Source organism: Theropithecus gelada, chromosome 5 (assembly GCF_003255815.1).
Source record: "Theropithecus gelada isolate Dixy chromosome 5, Tgel_1.0, whole genome shotgun sequence".
Taxonomy (NCBI): Eukaryota; Metazoa; Chordata; class Mammalia; order Primates; family Cercopithecidae; genus Theropithecus; species Theropithecus gelada.
The window spans coordinates 182652791-182676590 of NC_037672.1; the positions used below are offsets into that span (position 1 = coordinate 182652791).

The following is a 23800-nucleotide window of genomic DNA, read 5'->3' on the forward strand; positions in this document are numbered from 1 at the left end:
ACGCCCAGATGCTCCTGCTGTATTCTGGAACACAACGTTCACCTGGGAACTGTTCACAACTCCCCTGATTATTTCCACTGTAAGTAAGTTATTTTAAAGACATTAGTCACGAACATATCAGAAAACAATTAAATAATTCCGGAATAAAAAGTCTTACCTACAGCCAGCTGAGTTCAACAGTTGTTCTATGCAGAGGAAGTAGGAGTCAGTGGCCTTTTACATGTAGAGATTGTTTATTTAGCCCTTTTTAAAAGGTCTTGAACTCCAGAGGTTTAAGATTAAGTCCAATCCAAGTGTCTGAAGGAAAAAAGGCAAGAGAGAGGCAAATAAGAGAGGGAAAGAATCCCAGCTGCTGGGTGGTGCTACTGTTCTGAGAGCATTTGAGCTATTTTCAGCATTAACAGCAGCCGGGGTTGTCTGCAAAGGGATGAAAATGCCTTGCCCAGATCGCCACCCCCCACTCCAGGGGGGAAAAAACACCAACCAGGAAACCCACAACAACTTGGTTCATTGTGCAAATATTCATTTAAATTTTAAGGAAAACTGCCAGCACCATTGAAAACAAAACAAACCCAAAGTTGACTGGAATCTTAAAGAAACACAGTGCTCCTCAAGTTTTCAATATGAATTACCTGATTCATTGAAAATGAGATGTCCTGTTTATGCTTTATTGAGAAGGAAGGCTTTTCTTCTGCTATTTCCTAAGGGGTCTTAAGAAATAGTTGAGTGCTCTCTGGTCAGCAGTATCTGTTGCCAGTCTATTCTTCTTAAGAATGAAGACAAATCATGTCTTAAAAGAGCCCGCACCTAAATTTCCAGTTTCATCAACTATGCTATTTTTGAAAGCTACTGGGTTAAGCGTTGACACCTCTTATCTATTGGCAGAGACTGGGGACCATTCAGTGACATGAGGCAGACAAACAGTGACCCCTGCCTCCGCCTCCACAGGCCAATGAAGAAATCATTCTGGTTGGGTCACTGACAATGACTGACAAACTTTGAGCCTTCATTTTGTTTCTAGAATTAAAAATTAAGAAGTTGTATTCATTCGTTCATTCATTCAGCAAATGTTTATTTGGTGAGCACTTCAGAGCTTACTATAAGCCAAGCACTCTGGGAACACAGTGGCGGGCAGAATGAAGTGTCCTCGCCTTCAGGGGTTTAGAGCACACAGATGCAGCGAGAATAAATAAAAACAGAATGTTTAAGTATTTTCCAGACTGTTTCACATGATGAGACTATTCACATCATGGCAGCTGAAGACTGAGATCTCTTTCTACTATGGATGAAGGAAGATACTATGCATCGTCAGATCAACTTCAGGCCTGCATTGAGTCATTGTGCCTTTACAACACCACCAGGGAGGAAAATTAGTTGCTTTCTACTAAGGAAGCAGTTAAGTATTTTTATGAACGCTTTCATTCCACATAGACGAAATCCCTGTGTTTTTTCAACCCCCTACTCCCCGTAACAAAAAGAAAGCTTCGGTAGTCAGAAAGTACTACTACTGAGAGAGGCTTTCCATCGGGGGATGAAAAGAGAGTCTTCAACCTGAATCCACTATAAAAAACCGCCGGTGGCTCACGCCTGTAATCCCAGCACTTTGGGAGGCCGAGGCGGGTGGATCATGAGGTCAGGAGATCGAGACCATCCTGGCTAACACGGTGAAACCCCATCTCTAATAGAAATGCAAAAAATTAGCTGGGTGTTGTGGCACGCGCCTGTACTTCCAGCTACTCGGGAGCCTGAGGCAGGAGAATCACTTGAAGCTGGGAGGTGGAGGTTGCAGTGAGCTGAGATTGCACCACTGCACTCCAGCCTGGGCAACAGAGTGAGACTCCATCTCAAAAAAAAAACAAAGCTCTGATATATTTTATAATTAATGTGAGGGTTGGTTGCTAGATGCTCATATCAAATTCAATTCTTTCTTTGCAATTAAAGACACTGAAATAGATTATGGAAAATACTGAGGAATATGCCATGTAAAAACAAAAAAGGGTTACATGACTACTATTTCAAGTACTATTTAAAAACAGTGAAATCCTTTGGCTCAATAGACTTTATATTAAAATTATATTTCAAATTTTAAAATTCTAAATTAACTTTGAAATCTCTAATTTGAATTTTATAATAAGATCAACTTTGTTTTAAAAATGTATACCAGGCTTTAGAAAATCACTCTAGAATAATGCATTTTTCTGTTCATTTATTTTAAATGGTCACATTTTACTATGTCTTAAATACCTGCCAATCTAACATGGGATATTTGTTTCTCTTGGCCTCAATGTGGAATGGTAATTCTACTGGCAATAATTAGAAGCCTAGCCTCAGGTAGACACATTATTTTTAATTGTTGTTTTCTTTTTCTTCCTTATAATAGTTTATACCACAAAGGAAAATGCATTTAAATATTGGCCTTCCTCGAGAAGCTGTGGCGTTAAGGAAACAAAGATGAGCATAACCCGCCCTCGTAGAAAATGGGGATAATAATGAGCTGTCATAGGGCTCACAGGATAATGCACATAAAATGCTTAGCTGGGTAATGTCTGACACACAGCAAGCATCCGACGGAAGTCAGTACCATCATCTCTGCGGTGAGGGTAAAGCTTTGCTATCCAATATGGTGGCTACATGTGGCTACTGAGCTCCTAAAACGTGGCTAGTCTCAACTGAGATGTCATGTAAGTATAAAATGCATGCTAGATTTTGAGGTCTTTATACAAAGAAAAGGTGAATGATGAGAAATTACTCAATGGGTATGACGTTCATTATTCAGGTGATGGATACATTCATTAAATCTATGACTTTATCACTATGCGGTACATCCATGTAACAGATTTCTCCTTGGACCCCACAAACTCGTACAAATAAAAAGATTAAATTAAATGTTTTCTCTTCCTAAAACATGTAAACCATCATATCATTTTTATATTGACTGCATGTTGAAAAAAGAATGTAAATTACGACATTAATTTGTATATTACGTGTTGAAAGGACAGTATTTTGGACACAGTGTGTTAAAGAGGATATTTTGCTGAAATTAATTTCACTCGTTTCTTTTTTACTTTTTCAAATCTGACTGCTAGCTCATTTAAAATTACCTATGTGACTTGTGTTCTGTTTCTATGGGGCAGTGCCATGTAGGCCAATGGTTCTCAAAAGGTAGTGAGCATCACTGACCCGGAAGCTTCGTAAAAACAGATTGCTGGGTCCACCCCCGAGTGTCTGATTCGGTGGGTCTGGCAGGGGGTTGAAATTTTGCATCCCTAACGAGTTCCCAGGTGATTCTTGACCTCACTTTGAGAACCGCTGGTCTTGGGCCTTGCTTCTTAAAAAAGCAGTCCGTGGACCAACATTAACGTCATCACTTAGGATCTTGTTAGAAACACAAAACCTCAGGCCCCACCCAGACCTACTGAGCCAGCATGCGCATTTTCACGACATCCCCGGGCTGTGTGGAACATGTTGAAACTTGAGAGAAATTGATGTAAAGTAGTGTCTGTCATCCCTGGGTGAATATAAGGTAAACTTTTACAAACACCAGTAGCCTGGCCCCGCCCCCAGAGAGTCAGGTTTAATGACTCTGGATGTGACTCAAGCATCTGCATAGGTGAACAGCTGATTCCAGGTTAAAGCCAGCACTGGGAGTCCCATCACACTGGCTGTGGAAAGGCCAGGATCGAGAAACCAGACACTCCTGCTAGTGCGGGGGCAGATGCTTGGGGACTGCCAGGTGCTGGAAAGACAGGTCCTGTGCTAGGGTGAAGACAGTCAAACCCGCACAGCCAGGGCAATGAGTGGGTGCTGCGGCCAGCGGAGGGGAGCCACAAAGGGGGCCTCCATGCCCCTGCAGGTGTGACAGAAGTCCCAGCTGCTCCAGGTGTGGCCTTTCAAGGAAGGCTGGGTAAAGCAGAGCACAGCCTCGGTCTTGGAGAAGCTAGAACCCTAGGGTAAGTTATCTGGGCAGAGATGCAGGCTCCGAGGAAAGAGATAAGGACCTTGCTAAAAGAACCCCTGCATACGTCAAAGTGGGCCCAGGAGCCCTGCGAACTGAGTTTCTTAAACGCAACATATCCACAGGTTTGGTTTCAGAGGCTGGAACAGGAATAATCTTTTGACAGAGATGAGGAGGGAAACAAAAGGATGAAAGGGTTGAAAGTCAGATTCATTGAATATATTTTTTCTCTCCCTCCCTAACAAAAACCGAGAGGGTTTGTACATCATTAAGGCATAGTAGACACAGATCAAACCATATTAGAGGGTATTTCCATCCCAAAAGAGGATCTTGTTAACCCAAATAACTCTACAATTATTAGAACTGGTGAGAAAGACCCATATTTTGGAGTAGAGAGGCCTTCTGTTACTCACTACACCTCTGTTCCGGCCTTAAATAAATGAGCACGCCAACCTGAAGAGTGTGTCTCCATAACCTCATTCGTTTGCCAAATGACTTCTCACATTTTCAGGCGGCACCTGAGCTTTGTGTGTTTCACAGAGCTTGGTAAAAATAAAATCCTCACTGTAAGAGAGAATCTGGGCTCACACTGGTAACATTTAGAACTTCCAATTCTGTATGCAGAAACCATCTGCAGCTTTGCTTCTCACTTTCTTGGTTGGTCCTTTCAGAAAACTTTCAAAAGTGCATAATACGTCCGAGTGGAGAGTCTGCAGTCAGGGTGCCCGGGTTCAAATCCTCATCCTGACACTTAGGCGTGGCTGTAGCCGTAGGTCACTTTCTTGGCCTCCCCATACCTCAGTTTCCTACTCTGTAATGAGACCTTTCTGTATTCGGTTGTTGGAGGGTGAAAATTGTTATTTGAAACGGCCATGGAAAAGTCTGCTGCTTTGTAAATTTTATATGAATGTTGGTTAAATAATCAAAATATATTTGAAAAACTGTGCAGATTTCCATATGTGGCTAAATTTAGTAATTTTTTAAAGATACGGTGGTGATTTCCAACGACTTTCATGGGCATGATTTTTTGAACACATGTATTTAGAAGGTTTCTTTGAGTGTTGTTTTAAATTTTTTTCCCAAGAGAGCACAGAATTCTCAATTGATTCCTCATCGCTTCCTATGATTTGAGAGGATCCCAGGAGGAAGGAAGTAAATGTAGTTTTCCCATGAGTATTGTTTTCCAGAGAACATTCTTTACCCCTGCAGTCCTTTGCAAAGTGAGTTGTGCTATAGATGTTTAGAGGCCTTCCTGCCCCTGTCATTCTAGTAGCATTGTCTAATATCCCAGGAGAACAATGTGTCATTCTCTTAGTCAAATATTTCAGTGCTTAGGGAGAGGCAGCAAGACCATCTCAAACACTGGCGTGAGTTTCAAAGACATACTGAAAGAGCAGTCAGATTCTCCTACAGAAATCAGCTAATGCTGACTCAAAGAAGAAATGGACACTGAAGTCAAGCACGTTGTAAGCAAAATGAAGGCTAGACTAAGTGAAGTAACATCTTTTTTTTTTCTTTGAGATGGAGTTTCGCTCTTGTTGCCCAGGCTGGAGTGCAATGGCACAATCTCAGCTCACTGCAACCTCCACCTCCCGGGTTCAAGCGATTCTCCTGCCTCAGCCTCCCGAGTAGCTGGGATTACAGGCATGCACCACCACAACTATCTAATTTTGTATTTTCAGTAGTGATGGGATTTCTCCATGTTGGTCAGGCTGGTCACAAACTCCCGACCTCAGGTGATCCACGTGCCTCGGCCTCCCAAAGTGCTGGGATTACAGGTGTGAGCCACCGCACCTGGCCTGGAGTAACATCTTTTATGCTTGTCTGCTTCAACCACACTCAACAAAGGGAAGCATATGCAATAAAAATAAGGATACCTGGTAGCTTCATGCACGTAGCAAGCATCTGTCAGGTCATCTACAGGAACCTCACCCATGGTATGCCACTTGCTGAACAATGCATGCATGCATTGGGCTGGGAAACTAAAGCCCATACGTTGAGTGACTTTAGACCAGTCATGCAAGCTCCCTACACTTGAGTCCTGAAAGGCAGGCAGAGGAATTGGACTGTACCCGCCTTACTCACTCTTAAACCTATGCTTTTGCTTGGGCTTATCTGGATTACATTCGGCAGTCGCCGTGATTTACACCTGTGGGCGGCACTGTTTGAAAGGAGTCAAATCATGTGTCCAGTGACTTCTACTGCCTGGTTATTGATGTTAAGCAAATATGTTTTAGGAGGCGATTTGTCATCACATGTGCCATTTTACCATCTGGGATTGGGGTTTATCAAGTGAGGAGAAAATCTTAACAAAAGGTTAAAGGACCAGTATCATTGAAAGAGATTATATAGAAATAACTTCTTAAAACCTTTGTTAAGCTCAATTTTCTAGTTGAAACTTCGTTTTATTTATTTTTATTTTTATTTATTCGTTTATTTTTGAGATGGAGTTTTGCTCTGTCACCCAGGCTGGAGTGCAACGGGGTGATCTCGGCTCACTGCAACCTCCGCCTCCCGGGTTCAAGCGCTTCTCCTGCCTCAGCCTCCCAAGTAACTGGGACTACAGGCACGTGCCACCATACCCGGCTATTTTTTGTATTTTTAGTAGAGACGCGTTTCACCATGTTGGTCAGGCTGGTCTCGAACTCCTAACCTCAGGTGATCCTCCTGCCCCGGCCTCACAAAGTGCTGGAATTACAGGTGTAAGCCACTGCGCCCAGCCTGAAACTTTGTTTTAAACTGGCTGCCTGAATTCTTTGTGTATTTAAAAAGCACCTCTGCTGTTTATGTAACCATGACTTAGCTTTTCTTGTTATTTCTATTCCATTTGAAATTGAGCATAGGCAACGGTCGCTAAATCTGCTACGAAAATCACGAAGCCAAGCCTTTTCCATGCTGCCCACTGAAGGCCCTGCACAATCTGGTGTCCTGCAGCGTTTCCGACCCATCTGCACCACCTTCCTCCCAGTGCCATTGCCTCTGGCCTCTCCAGCCTCCCTTCCATTCCTGGGCCGTGCCTCATGCAGGGCCCTGGCTTGCATGGCTCACTCTGATGGGAACGCCTTCCCTGCCCAGTGGCGAATGCCATGCAACCTCCAGCTTTCAAGTGTCTCTTCCTCAGGAAGGACTTCCCTGCTCCACCAGCGTAGCCCCGCCACTCCCCCTCCCTTTTTTTTTTTAACTCGTAAAGAATCACCTTCCTCATTCCCTCTAAATTCGGGCTCAGTTGCTTGAATTTGCTGGAGTAATTGACTGGAGACCCTCTCCTCCACTGGCCTATCAGCTCCCACTTGCCCCTCACATTACTTACGTTCCTCACACAGGGATTGCATTTGTGCCTGGCCCAATGTCAACGGGGGCCAATACGTAGTTGCCGAATAAGTAAATGATTAAATAAGTTCTGCCTAAGGCATGAAGCAACACAAGAGTACAATTTTTGGTCCTATATTTATCAGAACTTGTGAAATAAAAAGTATCTGATCATGTAAAAAGCAAAAATTATGTACACTAATTAAGCAGCTGTTTCCAACCCAGACGATTCTCTGAAATATTGCTTTGTAGCTACATATGTGGTTTAGAAGCCATCTTAAGAGGCAGATGCTGCTTGCTCTTCCCTTCAGGATATAATGTGTTCTGTTATCTTAATTTGCATCTATTCTTTTTTTTTTTTTTTGAGACTGAGTCTGGCTGTGTCGCCCGGGCTGGAGTGCAGTGGCCGGATCTCAGCTCACTGCAAGCTCCGCCTCCCGGGTTTACGCCATTCTCCTGCCTCAGCCTCCCGAGTAGCTGGGACCACAGGCGCCCGCCACTTCGCCCGGCTAGTTTTTTGTATTTTTTAGTAGAGACGGGGTTTCACCGTGTTAGCCAGGATGGTCTCGATCTCCTGACCTCGTGATCCGCCCATCTCGGCCTCCCAAAGTGCTGGGATTACAGGCTTGAGCCACCGCGCCCGGCAATTTGCATCTATTCTAAAATAGATTTCAATAAAGCAAGTTACTTGCATTCATATATCATATTCCTAGACCTTTTTCACAACCATGTGATATTCTACTAGGGTAGAGTGAGGTCCCTGATAAACATTTCTTCTGATCAGGGTTAGTGAGAGAATTATGTATTTGTCTACCTATTGCTTGGCAGTTACACCACCTGAAACCCTATGTGGTTATTTATAATGTAGTTTTATGAGCAGACAGGCAGGTATAAAGTGACACACCAACCACGCCACCTGGTCAGGCCATAGTTATTCCAGTGGTATGAAACTCTTTCTCGTGGCCATATTATGCATAAGTTTTAAACAGACAATGAATGAATAGTCACCGATTGAGAAGACTGGAGATTTGCAATCTTATTTTCCAGCAAATAGCCAAGTAATATCAACAGGGGAGAAAAGGAGAGTTTTGTGTGTCACAGACTACACAGCAGGGGTCAAAGCCTGGGGTAGGAGAGGGCTTGGTCTCTGCTGCATTGATCTGAAAGGAGCTATGGAAACTTTTATTCTACCACTTGGGCAGAGGAAAGCTTGCTATGGCCCAACAATGTTTTAAAATGTATTCTTTATACATGTGTAAAACACTCTGAAATCACCAAGATACAGCATGAAATGCATCTTTTCTGAGATGTTAAAAAACTGAATGAATTAATCAACAAGCCATGGCACAATTCCATAATTACTATGACCACAGAGTTAATTTAGCAGGGATAGTACATAATACACACCATGCTAGAAAACTCTTCTTGAAACTCACAAAGGTAAAGGATGAATTAAGAACAAGGAAGGATAGTTGACCAGCATTCAAGAGTTAGAAGGAACTATAGATTTCTTATACCAAGTGCATGAGAAAAACTTCTTCCTAAATGAATGAGGCTGGAAATACAAACCCTCAGAGACTGGACACACAAATATTTTCTTTCTTGTTTTTTTTTTTTTTTTTTTTTTTTTGAGATGGAGTCTCACTCTGTCATCCAGGCTGGAGTGCAGTGGCGTGATCTCGGCTCACTGCAAGCTCTGCCTGCCGGGTTCACACCATTCTCCTGCCTCAGCCTCCCCCAGCAGCTGGGACCACAGGTGCCTGCCACCTCGCTCGGCTAATTTTTTGTATTTTTAGTAGAGACGGGGTTTCACTGTGTTAGCCACGATGGTCTCGATCTCCTGACCTCATGATCCTCCTGCCTCGGCCTCCCAAAGTGCTGGGATTACATGCGTGAGCCACCGCGCCCGACTGGACATAGAACTATTTTCCATGTTGTCTGTCTTCTAACCAGACCCTCTCTACTTCTGTGCATGGCAATAAGTACAGTGTTCTACACTATTGATCTCCTCAGTTCTCAGGTGGTCAAGTGAGGCCTTGGGCAGCTAAAGCTCCTGGACTGGCCACCTCTGGCTATCAGCAACCTCATTTGTTTACCTCTGTGCCTGCAAATATTCTTGATTTTATGTATATTATGACATAGAAAAGTCTGGAAGGGAATGCTTTAACCAGCAAAGTCAATCTACTAAACTAAAAGGTATGGGAGAGACACATTAAGAAATCAGTAACCCTGTTGTAGTTTAAAAAAAACAATGCGAAGTCTTTGTTCAGACCCTCAGGGCTAAGCAGAAGTAGACTGGTCGTCAGGGGCGGGGCATGAGAAGGAATATCCTGCCCGCAGTGATGCACACTTTGGATTCTGGCAGAGAGGCGGGAGGCTGCCCTCTGAATCAGGGTAAATGCTCACATTTTTACCTTCTAGCAAGGGCCCTCCTTTTTGTGGCAAGAATTCCTTTGAGGATTATTTTCAGTTTGAGGTTCTGTCTGATATGTTTTATTTTACAATTAAGTCACTATTTCCATATTCATTACTCTGTAAAATAAGTCAAGTATGTAAGAGGTGTGGTAGCCACTTCCTTCTGCCTCCTGAGGATCCATTTTGCAGTCTCAGTCTTCCTCACTGCAGAATCCTGACAAGACACCCAGTTAATAACTGACCTTCCCGGATTCCTTGCAGTTCGTTCTGACCAATAAGCTAAAGGCAAGGCATCCTGTTGAAAATTTCACATGCACAATAATGACACTAAACCTCCAGAGAAGAGGGCTTCCTTGTCCTGTTCTTTCTTTTTTGAGATGGAGTCTCGCTCTGTCGCCCAGGCTGGAGTGAGTGGCGCGATCTCGGCTCACTGCAAGCTGCGCCTCCTGGGTTCACACCATTCCCCTGCCTCAGCCTCCTGAGTAGCTGGGACTACAGGCGCCGCCACCACGCCCGGCTAATTTTTTGTATTTTTAGTAGAGAAGGGGTTTCACCATGTTAGCCAGGATGGTCTCGATCTCCTGACCTAGTGATCCACCTGCCTCGGTTCCCAAAGTGCTGGGATTACAGGCGTGAGCCACCGCACCCGGCTGTCCTTTTCTTTCTAACCTTGTTCTGCTCCTCTTTTTGTAGACTGAAATACAGATGTCATTCTAGGGGTGCATGCTAACGGAGAGATGACAGAGCGGAACCTACCCTGGGCTACCTGTCCGTGGGATTTCTTGTTATTTGAGGCAAACCCAACCTGGTTAAATGACTGTGTTGAAGTAATCTGTTCCATGAAAGCTAGAAACAGAACGAAAACAATCATCTAAAAACAACCTTCGTTACATTAGACTGGCTGAATGACAGCAATAAACTATTAGGGCTGCCATTAAGATATTAGTAAAAAAATAGTTCCAGAAGTTTTGAAAGAACTTCTGGACATCAACAACCAATGCTTACAACAGTTGTGGCATTAAGTCTCCGGCCCATTATTTCCCAATGGAGCAAAAACTGCCATGAAAAATGAGCCGACATGCCTAATGCCCTGGGAGCTGCATCACTGGAATATTTTTGGCTGTAAATATAGTAAAGTAGTTGACTCTTTTTTCTAAAACTACCATTTACTGATTGGCGATGTCAAGAGAAATAAGAACACAGCAATAATTGACAGGAAATACAAAACAGGAATGCATTGTTTATTCTGTTCTCAGTAGACACTGCCAGATCATTGTTCAGAGAGCTTTGAACAGGGTCACTTCAATGGAGTTTAGGGAGTTTTTAAAATCTAAATTGAATGATGAAATGTGTCCTTGGGACAGAAAAAGCAATTTTGAAAAGATTATTCAAGGCCATAATGTATTGGCTTTGAGTGTTAAAGACCTTTAAGAATCTTACGATGGTTTCTTAACATGGTGAATGCTGTCAGTCGTAATGGAGGGGAAGACAGGTTTGATTACGAGGCCAGTGAATTTTCAAAATAAACAAAGTTAAAAATACACATGCAACATGGAAATTGTTCTAAGCATTCCTGTGTCATGGTTTCTGATGATCATGAATGGAAGAAATGAATATAAATCATAACAATTCTGTTTTATAACAGACAGTCTCACATACATATTTTGTCTTTCTAGTCACATTTGCCAAGAACTGTGTTAAAGTGTAATGATTGAGAGCGTGGTCAGTAGTTACCTACCACCATCAAACCCGACTCTATTGTTGCCAGCTTCTGTGGCTACTACCATCTTCTTGGGCTTCAGTTCTCTTACTCAGCAAATAAGCCCTGTGGTAGTCCTTGACTCATAATTGTTGCGAGGCTTAAATGAGTTAATATATGCAAAGCTCTTAAACAACACCAACACACAGTAGGCACTCCCTATGTGTTGGTTGCTGCTGTTTTCATCCTCATCTTAAGAGCATGGCCTTAGAGAAAAAAGAGCTCTGAGTTAAATTTCTGGTTCTTCCCCTAATGAGCTCCCTGGTTTGGGCGTAATCGTTGAGCCTCGTTTTCCTTATCTGAGCAATGGGAATAGCGTTCATTACCTTAAAGCATTAAGAAAGGGGTTGAAGAATATAATGCTGGAAAACCACACCTGGTGCATTGGAATCATTAGATACAATTTGTTTACATTACATAGAAAAAAATTATTTGCAAATTGATCTTCAAAAATATAGGTACTTTTACTTTGCTGTTGGGGAAAATGAAATGGATTGGGCACACCTAGATATTGAATTTAATTTCCTTATCATGTATTTCAGATAGATCACATTCACAGTTTTATGTTCTGGGGTTTTGTGGTCTATTTTAATTTGAAACAAGAATACATGGGACTGTCAAACACCTGGATTGAGAAAATCCCCACATCTGAGCTAATGACTTTGTCCTGTTTGACATAACAGTCTCTTAGAGCAACAGCATTATCATGGCTTCATTTAGTAAGTGGAGAAGGCTAAAGAGGAAAGATAGTGGCATGAAAAGAAATGACCTGGAAGAAATAGAGAAGAACGGACTTTGTAAGGCCCTGGGAGAGTCTATCATTCCTTTAGCAGGTGGGAGGAGCACAGTTATAATCCTATCCACATTGTTACAAACAAATACACACTAACTTAACATTGATTGACTATGGTTACAATGAATGGTAACTGAAGAAGTATCCCTCTATCACAGCAGTGATTACATTGCAAGGAAAGAACTGAGGCTTAGGAACCAGGCACAGCTGATCTCAAGGCGTGGCTTCTCCCATGGCAAGCCATGTCACTTTGGGAGAGTTACTTAATCTCCCTGAGCCTGGATTTCCTTATCTATAAATAGCAGACAGGCTGGGCATCGTGGCTCAGGCCTGTAATCCCAGCATTTTGGGAGGCCGAGGCGAGCAGATTGCTTGAGGTCAGGAGTTCAAGACCAGCCTGGTCAACATGGTGAAACCCTATCTCTACCAAAAATACAAAAATTAGTCATGTGTGCTGGCGCATGCCTGTAATCCCAGCTACTTGGGAGGCTGAGGCAGGAGAATTGCTTGAACCCAGGAGGCGATGGTTGCAGTGAGCCGAGATCATGCCACTGCACTCCAGTCTGGATGTTCATCCTTTTTTTTTTTTTTTTGAGGCTCTGTCTCAAAAAAAAAAAAAAAAGCAGACAACCCCACCTATCTCTCTGGGAGGTTTTTGAGAGGATTAAATGAGACTTTGCATGAATACTGGCTACTCCATCGCGTGGTTGCAGAGGACGGGGTCAGTAGGCTATTGTTGCTGTTTACCTCTTTTTCCTACTACACCGTAGGCTCCTTTAGGATAGGATTCCTTTAAAAACAAAATACAACCAGTTCCTAGCACAGTGGCTGGTTGCTGGAATGTACTAAGTGAATATACACCAAACAAAGCAAGCCAGGGATACGCTGAATGGAAAGCTCAAACAACAGCAATAATGAATAGAAGGTCTGACTTGTTTAAGTGAAAATAGTTAAGAGAGACCGGCATGGACAAACTGAACTGATGCACTGGGGAACAGATTAAATAAAAAGGACGTAAAGGACAACATCTTCTTCACACACATATTTAGAAGGGAAAGATAAGCTGTAAGGGACAGAGAAACCATTATACGACCTGAGGGGATTATAAATAGCATCCTTAAATGGGGCTGTTTCTATATAGCCTCTCTATTTTTTTTTTTTTTTACCTTGTAGGAAGATTGTAATGACTTTAGACCTATGAGTTCTGTGAGCTATGTCTGATTCCTTTTGTAATTTACAGAAGTTTTTATATTAAATTCAGGTCGTCTCATTTCTCTCTGAGGCTCCCTCCTCTCATTCTGTCTCCACCCTATCCTAAGTGCCTCTACTTTGGGTCCTCTCGGGTTTTATGGCTAAATCCAGCAATGCAGATTGTGGGCGGGCAGGCTTCCCGTATTGTTCCTACCGCACATTTCTCTACAGCATTTCTTAAAGAGGGCCTCGTCTGGAGACTTTCAGGACGAATATTATAGTTCTTACTTTTCATTTAACCTTGAATCATAGCTGGAAAGAACATTACAAAACCTAGGTAATCATCCCTTCACAGTTTGAAAACTGGGGAGCTGAAGATGATTTTACAGCTAAAGCCATGACTAGGGCCAGGGTCTAAGAAACATTATTGCAGTGAATGGGCAAATGACATCAAATGGTGCAGGCAGCATGTTCCAGATCTGAGATGGAAGAGGGGTTTCCACGGTCCTACCCGTCCGTTCCATGAGCACCAGGGCTGCTCCAGCACCAACTGCTGCTTTGTTCTGCCTGGGAGCAGCTTTGTTGGAGACTTGCTATTCAAATCCCTGATGAACTAAATTAGCTCTTAATGCTATTCGCAATCCTAGACTCATTTAAGTATCAGGTGATAGCGTCAATGGGGCAACACAAAGAAGTTTTCATAGAGGAAGAAAAGAGATACCGACAGAGAAAACGAGGTTTGCAATAATTTTAGTAAGAATGGATTCAGCGGGGGGAAGAAATTAATAGGCTATATCTAAAAAGAAAAACAAATAAAATTTGGTGCTTCAAAGTTTAAAATTAGGCACATTTCAGTTGAGTCATAGCCGACACTCAAGTAGAATCAATCAACTATCAAAGGAGAATAGCACCATTTAAGATAATGAGAAAAATGACTTCAGAAATGAGATAATTCTCAGAGAGAAATTATTCATACAAGGCTTGCTTGTAAAACTTCTGAAAAAGAGAAACTTGCAGCTGAATTCATTTTATAGCATTATATTAGGGTACGCTTATTTGGTAAATTTTATAATTATACCCTGTAATGAATCTTACCTGCAAAGACAGAGAAAGACTCAGTTCAAGCCACCCTTATATTTGCGTATGTAATGTTGGGTAAGAGAAGAAGGAATTGGAAAGTTCTTCACCAACGGTGCCCATCACTGTGGCCAAACCTGGTTCTAAATTGCAGAGCCTCCGCCATTCTGTAACTTGAACTCTGTTTTCATGTTACAGATTAAGATCTATCCACTTGGCCTATTTTAAAAACAGTTGTACACATTTGAACACACCTTTGAGACTCCAGATTGGACTTCTGTACCACCTTCTATTTTGGGTAACCACAAGGGTGCTGGAAATGTCAAGTACTAACAAACGCCACGACCTACAAACTTAAGAACATGAGCTGGAGAATACATGCTTCCTGGGCCACAGAACATACCTGGGCTCTGGGCTCCAGTTATTCTCTGGGGCATTTGACTTATGAATCAAGACCAGGTCAGGTCATCTTTGTTTGGGATGTTTATACTCTTTTTTGTGATGTCCTCAACATTGCATTGCTCTTTTTTTTAAAACACTCAAACGTCTGCTTAAGATCCATTGTTAAAGCTTATTTTTGTGTTTCTTTGAGATTAATATGATATTTCCATTTTCCATAAGAAATGAGATTGCTTTCCTTCTACTCTTAAGCAGTCCTGTAGAGAACTCCTAATATTCATTCATCCCCACTCACCTTATCCAGATTCGAATTAGCTACAAAGGTACTCAGGAATTCTATGTAATAGTTATTCAAAATAAAGTCATAACAATTTTATTATTTAGCAAACTATAATTTATCAAATAAATCATATTTATAAGTATAATTAAATTATATAATTATTATATAATATAGTAATCAAATATATAATATATACAATCAAGAAATTAAATATAATTTCTTATAATTTTTAATATAATAAATTAATATAATTTTAGCAAATAAAATCATAATTTCATTCTATAGTCTCCTCCATTTTTATTTTTAAAAGGATAATTGGTTTCCTCAGAATATACCAATTTTTTACAACAGAATCATTCAAGAGAGGCATTATAACATTTTAGTGATCTTGATTTTTAATGCAGTATTTCATTAAACTCCTTTGAAGTATTAGAAGTTTTTGAAAATGTGCCAGGTGAGGTATTGTTGGGTAATTTTGCTGCTATTCTTGCTTCTCGACCATTTTCTCAGTGTTTTAGTGCATTTGGAAATGAGTTTGACCTTAAATTTCTTCCTATCTATAGAAATACTTAGAAACTCTTGTACTATTTCCAAATCAGCGGGAGCAGGGCCTCCATGGGCTACATTTGCCATTATCCGTTTCACTGAGAAACAATATATCTACTGTAGTTAAAAGGTTTATGAATGGTCTTGGCTAATTTCTAGGCTGTTGAAACATGTCTCTAATTTCACAGATTTTGAGGAGGCAAGAGATTTGGAATTTTATTTCTTAATGACACTTATCTCCACTCACTGCTTTAGTAGTTAACTTCGTCCTGAGAGGAACTAGCATTGGGGTAAGACGTAAATCAGAAAAATAATGACTTACTATTCAATCAGTCTATTAACCCATACTGATTAGCGGCCACACTCAAAAAGACACATTAGAGCAAAAACATTCCCAGTTCTCACTCACAGGATAGCCACCCTGGCTCCACAAGTACAATACATGTATCTTTGCCACTTATCTGTTGAATGTGTACTAATAGCTTCCTCCAATGAATAAGAACTCTAAACTTCAGGGTTCGTTACAAGGTACCTGAGGAGCTGGGCGACTCTACAACTGGAATTGTTTTCACATTAAAAGAGCTAAGAAACCTACGAACTCGTATTTCACTCAATGTATTTGTGCAGCCACATATAAATAGATGGTCTATTCATGTAAAAGAAACTATTATTTTAATTCTAAGAATGTTAACTTCATTATTCATAAACTAGTCCATTGATCTGATAGAAAGCATCTCTCATCTCACAGACAAATACTCGAAAATATGTTTATCACTAAACAACTGACTTTGTTAATTTAGGAAACAATTCAAGATTCCCTGATCACATTGTCTGAAATGAGCCAATTTTTCACTCAGCATTGACTCCGAGCCACGGAAACTGCATTCCTGCTCCACAATGTGTCCATGGAAAGGAAGGCTGACTTTGGTACTTAGCTATGAATATTCCATACTGTCTGTTCTCTGAAAAATGTGAACATTGAGTAGAAAATCATGAGTATGGGGGAAAAATAATATATGAATGTGCTTTTAAGAGCATAGCAATGTAATGAGGCTTATTAAAATGCCATTTTTCATAAAAAATTTTAAAAGTTTCTCTAAGTACTAATTTGGGAAAGTATGCTAATTTTCAATACTTAAAACCTACATCTGTTTAAATTAGAATGAGCACATTTTTGCCACATGCCACATTTTATTACCATGCAATGGTAAGTATAAATTTACCACCTACATAAGAACAAAATATGGGCAATACGTTTATGAATACATTAAATGTTTAAGAAGATGCTTTTCTGTACTTCACATGATCTTGTTTTGTTTGTACAGACTCATGTTTGTGAACTGGACAAGTTAGCTTCAGATACAACATATACATAGACCTTGTATACGTTGAGCGTGGAAGGTCCAGGAGGGCAATGACTTCGTTTTGTTCATATAGCACAGTGTCCGCCCCATAGAAAAAGCCTAGCTCATGGTGGAGAAAAGTGAATGATGGAATAATGGATGCACAAAGCCAGCCAAGGTGAGGTTGTACAGTGTATATCAAACAGTGGATGTTCCGAGGATGACCTCTTGCCTTGTTTTTTATTTTTCTTACTTTAAGTGCCTTGGGTGAACTCTTTCACCTAGCATGTTAGGACTAATCTGCAAAATGGAATTTATTATAAAAGTGAGTGCTCATACTTGATATTTGTCACACTAGATACTCTCTTAAAAATGTGAAAAAAATAAGATTGTTTTTACCCACAAGTACACGCCGTGAGAGTAACCATTTTCTTCTTTAGATCAGAGTGCTAACAGTCAACAAAGGGAAATTGTTCAACATGTACAGGGCCACAGGACTCTGGATTCCTTTTGAACTCCATGTGAACCGTATTTGGTTCCAAAGTAGAGCTAATCATTCTTAATCCAGGGGTAAAACCACCACCGCCAGTAAACAGGCCCACTGGCATTGAAGAGCAATAGCCCACTGGCATGGAAGATCAACTTGGTGATAATCAGTTTTCTAATGGGACAGCTTCTAAATAATGTCCCAATTTAAAATTGAAGCAAATTTTAATAATGGAAGGCAATCAATAAAATATTTATATTCAGAGGCTTAAAAATTTGTTTTCTATTGCTTAGTCTTGTAGCATCCTAGTTAAATGTCTAAACATGCTTGGTGTTACCTAAATTTCCTTTGGCCCAATTCTAGATACATCTCCTTATTTTGAAATTTTCATCATGTTAAGTAGATTTAGAAAATATGGGACGGGCACGGTGGTTCACGCCTATAATCCCAGCAGTTTGGGAGGCCAAGACAGGAGGATCACCTGAGGTCAAGAGTTCGAAACCAGCCTGGCCAACATGGCGAAACCCCGTCTCTACTAAAAATACAAAAATTAGCTGGGTGGGGTGGCAGGCGCCTGTAGTCTCAGCTCCTCAGGAGGTTGAGGCAGGGGAATTGCTTGAACCTGGGAGGCAGAGGCTGCAGTGAGCCAAGATTGCACCACTGCACTCTGACCTGGGTGACAGAGAGTGACTCCATCAAGAAAGAAAGAAAGAGAGAGAGAGAGAGAGAGAGAGAGAGAGAGAGAGAACAAGCAAAAAGAAAAAAATAAAAACTTTAGAAAAACAATCATTGTTGACATCCTAGATTGTTTTTTTCTTCCTCCTTCTTTTTATTGTCATGCTATTTCTGGTCTTGAGGATAAGGAAATTTGGTGTTCACTTATAAATAACGGTTTCCATAGAGCTCTTGAGCAAAAAACACAGAGAGAATGATAAAATGAGAAATGTAACATTTTCTTTTGGCTGATCTGTCATTCCCACAAATGGGCAGTCTGGAAAACTGTTGGAAGTGCAGGGCTTGGAATCTGGCCGACTCAAGCTGGAATCCCACTTTCCCCACATGTGTGACCCTGTGCAAGCTGTTTAACTTCTCTTCGCCTGTTTCCTCTGCTGTAAAATGAGAATAATGTCCTCATCAGAGCGTTCGTGTGAATAGTCAATGAGAGGTATTTAAAGAATTTGGCACGCTGCCCGACACAGAGTGCATTGAATGAATTGTGGCCATTATTATTATTTATAAGAATACTTGATGTTATTTTACATTCTTAACTAACCCTGCAGATCACAAAGCTCCAATACCATGTGATGTGAAGACTCATTTTAGATCAGCCCAAGAAAAACACCATTAAGCAGGTAATCCAAATTCTGTTGGGAAAAGATCATATGATGCATTCTGAAGCAAGTGCTTCAGGATTGCGGCACTGCAGTCTCTGTCAGCCTAGGCAATGGCGGGATGGCTGTTCTTTGGGAATGAGGCCTTTAGAAGACAGTGATCTCCCATATTCTATCCTATCATCATTTTTGCCGTGAATACTCCACATAATTTATCCAGATGATTAGTTTGCCTCAGTGCAATGTAATCAGTTAGGACCAGAAGATACAAGAGTATGTTGGTTACCCTCTAATGAAGTTTCTTTGAGTTTTAAGTTGGACTTCAACAGTTTAAGAACAACATGATCATGGAAAGTCAAATGGATTGTGTATTAAGAAGATTTTTATTTAATTGTTTATCTATTAGGGAAATTTATTTTTATTTTGTGTATTTTTTTATTGTTGGCCCAGGTGAGCTTTGTTTGGTCAAGACCTCTGGGAGAGCTTGACAAAACAAAGCTTGTCTGGGCCAAAGATTTCCCTTCCATCTCTGGAGATTGTTTTATTGATGATGAAGTTATTATGGATTGAGAGCCAGTTATGTGCCAGGCCCTGTGAGGTATCCTTTGCACAAATTATTTCATATAAGAGAACGATTGGTCCTATGATCTAGGCACAACATCCTTCTTTATGGAGACCAAGCCTGTGATTGAAAGATACGGAGTCACATGGCAGCAGCTACACCTCCTCGAAGGCTAAATCCATGACCGGGCCTTGGTCTCCACAGGCTCCTGCCCGGCCTGCCCCCTCCTGTCCTGCACAATTGGAGGGACATTGGTGCAGAACTCGGGGAGTCCTGCCTTTGACAAGGCACATGCAAAGGGAGAGTCTATCAAAAAGCACTTGTTATACTTTCTTTTTTAAAGAAAAAAAATACTGTTATTTACTGACTTTTAAAACTAAGTGACCAAACACTGGTGACATAAAATTGTTTCTTAAGTATAACCAATGGCACTTCAAATTATTTTTTGGATTTTAAAAATAACCAGTTAAAAAAATGACATTAGGCTGGGGAGAGAGGGCAGTAGAGAGAGAGTGGAGAGACAGATGGAGGAGGAAGAGGAGGAAATCCAGGCGGTGGGTGGGGACAGCCACACTGATGAGTGTCTGAGCCATGGGTGCTTGGTGCTATTCAGGGAGGCAGGTCCTATGTTCATAAATAATGTACTACAGGGAAAGTCTGAAAGTGATCATTAAATTTACATTTTTAAAGCAGGGGAATTGCAGTCACAGCCACAAATATAAAAATCTAAATAAGGTGTCTTCAAAGCACTGCTCTGGGACAAGAACTGCAGATACATGGCCCAGCCTCAGCTCTCTAGATATCCTGCTGATCTCGGGGAATTCAGATGGTGGTTCCTGGGTCCAGTTCTCCCTCCCCGACCCCTCTAAGGAAGCCCAATCTAAAGCGTCCGTGTTGGCTGTTCTCACCATGACAAGATGTGGAAAAAGAGGAATTTCTACAAGTAGAATGATAATGAGGAGCTGCCAGATTTCTAGCAGGCTGGGGACTTGGTGGGCCCCCTTGACATGATGCTTCTGGGCATGACTGAGGTCCTGGGTGTGTGACTGAGGGTCAGGGTGATGGGTCTGGGCATGATTGAGGTCCTGTCTGTGTGAGGAATGTGGGAAGGATCTGACAGGACTGGTGCACCCAGACCTCCGGCCTGAGGAGAAGCTGCTTTCACCTCCAGCCAGGAAGAGTGGCTCCCAGCAGCAACACCCCACAGTAGCCCAAAGTCATTAATCATCTCACTAAGTAAACTGTGTTCACAGATGATGCCTAAAAACGCAAGTGGTGTGTACAGGGCGGGCTTCCTGAGCTTGCAAACTGAGCATGTGCACGGCCCCTGTGCTTACAACGGCCAGGTGTTCTGTTCGATACCCTGCTGTCAGCATCTATAACTTACTCATCATAATTTTGGAACTGCCTTTTCATCTTGCGCTGGGCCCTGCAAATTTATATAGCAGGTTCTGATTGTGTAAATTCCAACAGAGATAAACAAAGTTCCCAACATTTCTGAGACTCCAATCTCACATCCTACACCCTCAAAAATAGAAGAATGAGGTCGGGGCAGCTTCGGCAATTCCTTCCTCTCTCCTGCCGCTGGGACAAGTGCACCTCCGCTGCACCCTCCCTGCATCAGCTCTCTTGGATCTGCACCTTCAGAGAAGGCTTTTATCCTAGTCACTCTCCAGCAGACACCTCCTGCCCAGCCTCTGAAGGTCTACATGGCAGCCACGGGCCACGTATGGCTCCTGGGCACTTGGCTCGCTTGCACTGAAATGTGTTATCCTGTAAAATACACGCTAGATATATAAAACAAAAAAGAATGTCAAGTAAGTCGTTACTATTTTTTATACTGTTGAAATCTTAATATTTTGGTTGTACCAGGTTAAAAATGTTATAAAAGTTGGTGGCATCTGTTTATTTTTACTTTTTAAAATGTGACTGATAGAACATTAAAAATTATTACATATGTGGCTTCTGTTTGCTGCTCAATATATTTCTATTGGTCTAGACCTTTTTTTTTTTTTTTTAAACCACATATCCATGTAAGTGTTCCACCTGCATCTCCATCTCAGAAAGTCTCAAACCAACTTCACTATCTTCTTCCCCCAAAATGCTTTTTCCATATCTTATTTTCCCAAGACAGAAACCTGGTAATCAAACCATAGCCTGCTTTTACTCCCAAATGCCGACTGAGAACTGTTGGTTCTGTCTCCACAATCTCTCCACGCCAGCACTTCCCCCCAGCTCTACTGTACTGTCCTGTCCTAGCTGGGCCATTCACCCTCTTCCTGGATTACTGTACTGTCCTCCTATGGGAAATTCCCTTTTTTTTTTTAAATTTTCCTGTAGACACGGGATCACTATGTTGCCCAGGGTGGTCTCAAACTCCTCGGCTCAAGTAATCCTCCTGCCTCTACCTCTGAAAGTGTTGGGATTAACAAGCATGAGCCACCCCACCTGGCCCTATGTGAAATTCTTGAATTCATTCCCACCCTACCTCAGGGGTGCTCTCACACCAGAGTAGCTGCCTTATAAAGGAAATCCTACGTCACCTTCCTGCTTGAAATGTCTCAGGGCCTTCCCATCTAGCTTAGGGTGACACAGTGGCACCACCATCTGGCTCTAGTCTGCTTGCCCGATTTTACTCACTATCTCTCCATATTGGGCATCCTGCATTCCAGCCATACCAATGGCTCCCAGGGCTCAGAATCCATCACTCCATGCCTGGGCGCTGTGGCCACGCTGTTCCCTGGTCACGGCGGGGCTGGGCAGCTTCCAGGGCGAATGTGGACATATTCTTAGGCCCCACCTCACGCACTTCTTCAGAGAAACCTGAGAGGCTCCTCCACAAGCCACGGGTACCCCCAGATTTCCCTCACTCTGCATCCCGGGCACCTCTAGCAGCGCAGCATCACACTCAAGTAGAATTGCCTGTTTTGAAGACTGTGTGGCAGTCACTGTTTCAGACGCGTTCCAGACACTTAGAAGAGCGACTGACACAGAGCAGGGCCTGACTGATCACATTCCTCGCTCGTTTCTCCCAGCCCCATCACCTTAGCTCATGCCCAGGGTGTTCTCCTGTCTAATTCATTGACACCATCTTTTCATAATCTTTTCCTGTGCTCTTCATTTAATTTGATACTGCTACCGGTTACATATTTTTCACCCACAAATATGATCATTACTTTTCCTCTATAAAGAAGCTCCAATGGTTCTCCCTCTCTCTCTCTCTCTTTTTTTTTTCCCTAAAGAATTAACCCAAACTACTTAACATGATGCTGATCCTGATGCTGATGACAAAAATAGGCATAGGTGACCATTCATTCATTCTAAAATAGGCACAATAGCGCCTCTGATGTGCCAGGCGCTATGCCGGTCATTTTGCAATAATCTCATTTAATCCTAATGATAATACTCAGATGTAAGCGCTATTATCTCTTCCCCCTAAGTAGGGAAATAGGAAAAGCCTAGGAGCCTGTTCCCCAAGACCAAGTTAGCAATACAGAGCTGGGAATGAATTCCAAGTTTATGTGACTGCAAAGCTCTTCTATTCCCCCCACACCACCCCATGCCCGGTTCTCCCCACTGTTCCTACTTTCCAGACGCACCACCCAGCCTGCAACATGCTTTCATGCCGTGTTCACCTGCAGACAATGCTTTCTCCATCTAAAGCCCCTGCCTTCACCATGCACACACTGAAGTTGCCCAGGAGGGTCAGTCACACCCTACTCTGTGCCTTCCCTCTGCCTCGGCACTTGTGCTGCTGCAGGATTATCAGTTTCCCCTCCCTCATCCCAAAGACTGAACAGTCACCAAGAGCAGCAAGTTGACTAGTCACCACTGAACATACACAGCCTGGAGAATAGAGGTGCACAGTGTGTGCCTTTTACATGAACGCATGCATACACCAAGAATGATAGTAATGCCCGCTCACATTTGTTCAGCATCTCCCACACGCCAGACCTCGCCCTGCACAATTAGAATACATAATCCATTCAATCCTCCCACAACTCTTTGGGACACTGTATTATCTTAATCCTTATTTATTTTTTCCAGAATAAACTTGCAATTCTAACAACTTCAACAGAAAATAAGTAACTTTTGCTCAGTATCAAACTCTGTAAAATCACTAAAATTGGCCCAATATCCTGGGTTTTTTTTAACTTGCATTATTTCTTCCTGATAATGACATTTAGGCCAGTCAAATCCTGTATTACTTTTTTAAACAAAGAAAAAAAGATTACGAGTTGCTTTTAAAATTCATGTGTGACAAGCAGAAAAAAACTCATGGAGGCAGTTTCAACATTTAACCTAAGTGTACTTACAACCACACTTAACAGCTTTTTACAACTCCTCGTTTTT

The 23800-nt window shown here is 41.9% G+C and overlaps 1 protein-coding gene across 8 annotated transcripts in view; it reads right to left on the reverse strand.

Moving 5' to 3' along the window:
- The window catches only part of SORBS2 (sorbin and SH3 domain containing 2), a 376136-nt gene that overhangs the window by 188005 nt on the left and 164331 nt on the right, over positions 1–23800 (reverse strand). For 6 of the 8 annotated variants that reach the window (XM_025384771.1, XM_025384769.1, XM_025384770.1 and 3 more), the window contains one exon: positions 158–297. The exons of 1 other annotated variant lie outside the window; for it this stretch is intronic. The gene's annotated coding sequence lies outside the window, so the exon portion shown is untranslated. Of the gene's footprint in view, positions 1–157; positions 298–632; positions 1461–23800 lie in introns of those variants that run through there. One more of the 8 variants, XM_025384773.1, reaches the window with a different exon arrangement.